The following is a 6,125-nucleotide window of genomic DNA, read 5'->3' on the forward strand; positions in this document are numbered from 1 at the left end:
ATATATATACACACACGTGTATGTATTTATATAATATATATATATACATTTATAAAATGAAGTGCATTACCAAGAGTAGTTGGACTATATATCGGTGAAATGTAGTTTATTACCAAAACCAACTGAGAGTCAAAAATTCAATTAAAAAATGCAGATTCCTCTCGTCATATGATATGAAGTTTAAGACATAGAAGACGACAGTTTTGAAAGTTAATATTTTTTTATTCCTGTAATAGAATAATTGGATAATAACTCGGCAACATTTGTTACCTTGAAGACTACTTTGTAGTAAAGTTAGAATATATAAAAATAGAAGAACACTGTAGAACATAATAAACGAACGCTGTAATAGTAAACTCAATCCTAAGGCCATGTGTTCAAAGAATTAACATTTCTTTATTGGGAGCTGATATACAATTGAAATTTTAGCCATTACAGAAGAAGGGAAAGCATCCCCCCTTTTGAAAACCTATTAAAAGATGTAGGCTATGATGAACGCTTACCTCAAAAGCTCGCCCGGCATGGCCAGGTGGTTAGGGCGCTCGACTCGGAATCTGAGGGTCGCGGGTTCGAATCCCCGTCACACCAAACATGCTCGCCCTTTCAGCCGTGGGGGCGTTATAACGTGAAGGTCAATCCCACTATTTGTTGGTAAAAGAGTAGCCAAAGAGTTAGCGAGCGGTTGGTGGTGATGACTAGCTGCCTTCCCTCTAGTCTTACACCACTGCTAAATTAGGGACGGCTAGCGCAGATAGCCCTCGTGTAGCTTTGCGCGAAATTCAAAAACAAACAAACCTCAAAAGCTCAAATCCATGTGTGAAATAAACGACCGTACACAGCAACCTTGTTATCGAGTGCAAATTATCCAATCATGTTGAAGTTGTGAAATAGAAATATTGTTTAAGTGAAGTATTTCCAAAGTTATTAATCAGTTATTTAGATGACATGCTGTTTACAGTTTTTCAATAATCCTTTGTTTGAAGAGTTCCTAGTTATTTTCCCGACTGAAAGCTTTGGGTATGTTTTGTGTAATATTTGTATATATATATGCTGATTTTTGTGTGGTTTGTTATTATTTTAACATTGAGAATAATACCTAAACCGTGTATTTTCAACAGCAGCTCTCAAGCAGGAAATATTTGTAAAAAACAATCATATATTCATGAAGCAAAAGAAGACTAAATAACCACATTGGTTCTGTCCCCGTAGGTTAAAAAAGAAAAGAAAAACGTGTAAAGATTATAGTTGAGCTCACGTCACAGAATGAAAGACATATCACTTAATTTGGGTGATCACTGTTTGATGGCCCAGAAGTGCTACACTCATATCACACATTGCTTTCAAATATGGCAAAGAATGGTACAGAAACATGACATGCTGACGTCATCAACCAGTTACTCGAGTCGCGGTATATCAAGAGAGTCCTGGTTTTGTGCAAAGACCCACATTTTCTGTTTTGTTGGTTACTTTGCGTTTTCCTCTGCGTGAACATATGAATCCTTACCACATATTATACTTTTCTGGTGAGTTAAAATTGCATCAGTAGTCAAAATACACCAAAAATCAAGTCTAACAGTTAAAAAGGAGGAATGAACAGCAGGATTCAATGAATATAAACACTTTAGAATTATGGAAGCGGAAGTGTTGTACATGAACATCTTTCGTATTAAAACTGATAGAGTTTCAACAATGAATCCCATAAAAAATGGATTTTTAGAAAGTCTATGCATATATATTCAGTGTCGAGTACTTTACTGGAAAAAAAAAAGGAACTCGTTCCTTCTCTTCAGAAAACAATTAATAAAGCACCTTATATTACTCATTGCATTTTTTTTTCTCTTGTTTTATCTCGTGGAGCATATGTTGTGGTTAATCCGTACTCATGTAATTATACATTTGGAAACTGATTTATTAATTGTATGTCAACAGGTTTATGAAAGTTTTGTTGTATAACAAACACCTCAATGATTTATTGGATATTGTAAATAGTTAATTGTAATCACTACAGTATATGCGACTTTGCATTGTTTGGTTATTTTATTTGCTTAGAAGTTAGAAACTGAAATTTAGTTTTTAAAATAAAAAATAGCTAATATACATGTAAAATAACTGTAATGTTGTTACAGCTTTCAAAAGCGCTAGATTAAAAATCTAGCATATTATAATTCCTCGTTATTGACAAAAGTAATATTGTTTCATTAACGACACGTTATCCCCAACTCTGAATTTATGTTGATGTTTAAAATCAGTGGATACCTAAAGAGTTATTTCTCTTTCTTAGCTAAGCATGTTTCATCTCGAATATTTCTTACGTATATATACTACTAGATGTTCATCCGCAGGTTCCCAGAAAGTGTTCTGTTTCAAGAGTCAATAAAACCAAAATTAAAAATAAATATTTTTATTTCCTACTTTTGAAGTTCATATGTCATGCTGTGTTGTAGCCTCCAGAGCGCAAAATTCTTCTCGTGATTTGTGGCATGCGCACGTTTTACTGACGTCATGACAGTACAAATTGCAACGCTAAACATCACTTATGTGACGTCATTTTAGTGTCTACTGACTGATTTACTGACAAATAACACAATACTGTATTGTGGTGCAAGAGGTTAAAGCAGGTAACTCATCTAGGCGGCCCTTGGCCACCTTTCAGGAAAATTAGTAGTTTCCCCAATATATTGTAATGTTATATTATGTCTGATGGATTTACTCTCTAAAACTTTTGTGGCTGGTGGTGTGCTGTTCAGTTACTGTTTATTTACTTATGTTAAGCGCAAAGCTACACAATAGGCTCTCTGTGCTCTGACCACCGTGGTACATAACCTAATTGTTAGCGTTATAAGCCTTCAGACTCATCGCTGAGCAACCAGAAGGGCTAGTGTTGCTGTTTATTTGCTTCATGTAAAGCGCAAAGCTACACAATGGGCTATTTGTGCTCTGACCACCGTGAGTATCTAAATCTGATTTGTAGTGTTATAAGCCTTCAGATTCATCGCTGAGCAACCAGAAGGGCTGGTGTTGCTGTTTTGTTTGTTGTTGTTTATTAATTTATTTTGTGTCTTGTCTCTCTTTAAGTAATTCATAAACTAGAGGTTTGGTTGGCGTTTTCTCGACCTGGGAAATTGTATTATTACCAAGATTAAATATATTTCTTAACACTGTTACTGACAAAGATAGAAATAATAATAATAATTCAATACTGAAATATTCAAGAAGACAGTTTCTAAAGCTTTAAGCACATTTCTCTTAAGTTATTGCATTGTTTGCAAAGCTGCACAATGATCTACCTGCGCAATACCTGCCGTGGGGATCAAACCTCATATTTTAGCGTTCTATTAGGAAATGTCTTTGAGAATTAGTAAGTCACGGAGAGAATTAATATGAGATATATCAATAGAGTTTTTATTATTAAATAGATATTTTATACTTACGTGTTGAGAATTTGGAATAGTCCGGAACCGGTATTTTAGTTAATTTACGCTATTTGCCAGCAAGATTGATTCACTCCATTTTTGTTTTTGACACAAATACGTTTTAATATATATATACAACAGTACAACTTACAATAGCAACTATTACAATTAATTACTACAAACAAAGCTTCATAAACAAAATCTTCACTAACTTACAAATAACCTGAAATATTCTTCCTAGTTCAGAGTCTCCTTGATATTCAGCGAGTTAACTTGAAATCGATGTACGTGCAATTGCCAAGAAGCTAGCTTGCTTTGTCAACACTGAATTGTTGGACCGTTGAAGTAAGATAATATTTTCATAAAACCACTAATGTCCGATGAAAATTCAGTAATAGTTTCAGAAAGATACGGTTATGACAGGTTTCTAGCATACTTATAAATGCTCTCTTCTTTGGCCTTGGTCTTTTTATATGTGCGAGAAATGTTTTCTCGAAAGGTCGGACAGCAATACCGAACTATATTTAACCGGATACGGAAATGGATATATTGTCGATTCTTGCATTCACGAATATTCTACATCCTTGGAGAATTGGCGGGAGTTTCGCCATACGTAACTAACACGGTAAGCTGGGCACGTTTTTACATATGAACTCAATCCCAACAAACGTTGTCATTAAAATAAATATATAACAAATTCGTTACACGCAATACATATCTGACACTATAAGTTACACATATTTTTAAATACAGTTTAATCTGAACAACTTTCATATTAAAAATAAATACATAAAAAAATTCGTTACAACTCCCTCCTTAGGGAATTAAAAATTGGCTTTAAACTATTTTTAATTAAGACATTATATATAATAAGTTTTTTAAAGGATTATACAGCTTCAATAATGATTACAATATAGAATACAACCTGTACAAATCACTTTATCATAAAATTATGTTGTACATGAAAGTACATCAGTACAAGTGTTATAACCCACATGATATAGATAATCTTCAAACCATATCCTCATAATAATAAATTGCAATTTAACAGCCTTATGTTTTGTTTTTAGTTACTTTTTTTCTTTCTCTTTTTCTGTCTTTTTCTTTCTTGTTCCTACCGTTTGTCTTTTCTTTCTTTCTGTCACTTTTTTCGCTTTGTCTCTTTCTTTCTTTTTCTTTCTATCTTTCTGTTTTTTTTTCTTTCTCTCTTTCTCTGGTTAGACTTTCAAACCAACTGACAAGTATGACAAGCTTTGCAAAACTGAGAAATGTCTTTCCTAATTTTGGCCGAAAGAAATATCTTATAATTTTGTCGCCTGTCTTGTTGACACCTATATGATCTCCCATGGGGAATTCATGGGCAACTTTCAATATTTCATGCTTTGAGGGCAAGGATATGCTTTGGGAACAACGATTTGATGAACGCTAGCCAAATCCTATGAAGCTGGCACATCTGGTGGTCTCCATTTTCTCACAAGCACCCCATTTTTGAAAAAAATAATCATTTGGAATTTTCTCCAATTCATCTTTTGGGTATGCATATTTAAATAGTGAAGAGATCTGCAGATTTTTTTCTTGCTCAGCTATCAGTTTACTTTTAGTAAACGGGATTTCAACAGGTGAATCAGATCCCTCACGTCCATCGTCGTTTTTCACTGAGGAGTCATCAGTAGGACAATTATTCACAAGATCCCTGTTTGATCCAAAAAATATCTGAGACAAATCTATAATATTATCCTCTGAATCCACGCTTATTATTTGTTTTTGGCTTAATTTCTTAGACTAAGCTCGAGTCACAGAACACGAGGGAAACGCATCGGGATTCTCCTCAACTTCAACATTATCCTTAGATAAAACAGTGATCGGCTCGTTAACCATTTTAGGTTCGTCAATAACTTTTCCCCCAGCCAACTCGTTTCCCAATAACAATGATACACCATTAATTGGCAAAGTAGGTCTTACCCCAACCACAACTGGTCCCGAAACTAGGTCTGATGCTAAATAAATATTATGAAGAGGAACATTAACAAAGCCATCCTCAATACCCTGAGCAATAACAGACTCACCAGTGGCAGAACTCGAATCTAAAGACATTACACCTTCCAACAACAATGATTGAGTCGCCCCAGTATCACGTAGAATACATTCTACGTTTGGGTATGGGATTGCCAGTGTCACTTGCCACAGACACAAAAGGTCTAAATTCCTCCCTGATTAAATCAGCCTTTATATCAGTGACCAAATCAACAACATTGAGTGATCTGGTGAAACTACGTCCATATGTGGATACAAATGCACTGGGTGTTGCCTTTTTTCTTTCTTCTTTTTCAAACCCCAACAATCGGACATAACACGACCAGGTTTTTTTTTACAGAAATGGCAGACAGGCCTTAATGATTTTGACGAAGTTTTAGCCCGACTGTATGAAGATTTAGAACTAGAGAACCTGCATTTTTTTTTTTTTGGAAGAATCCTCAACTTCAATGGATTGAACAAGTACAGATTTTTGTTGAAATGGTAAGAGTTTCTTTTTATGAAAAATGGTTTTATGTGTTAAAGTGAAGTCATCGGAAAGAGCAGCTGCTTCCTGTAGAGTTTTCATCTAAGCAAGTTTTGAGATCGTCACGTGCACAACGTTTAAATTCCTCAATTAGGCATAGCTGTCTTAATTTGTCTAAACTATCGCCATTCGTGAGCAAACTCCATATAAGT

General features: G+C 34.6%; 1 protein-coding gene across 5 annotated transcripts in view; it reads left to right on the forward strand.

Moving 5' to 3' along the window:
- LOC106457231 overlaps positions 1–6,125 on the forward strand; it is a 73,198-nt gene that overhangs the window by 25,938 nt on the left and 41,135 nt on the right. The gene's annotated exons all lie outside the window — the stretch shown is intronic.

Source organism: Limulus polyphemus, unplaced genomic scaffold (assembly GCF_000517525.1).
Source record: "Limulus polyphemus unplaced genomic scaffold, Limulus_polyphemus-2.1.2 Scaffold305, whole genome shotgun sequence".
Taxonomy (NCBI): domain Eukaryota; kingdom Metazoa; phylum Arthropoda; class Merostomata; order Xiphosura; family Limulidae; genus Limulus; species Limulus polyphemus.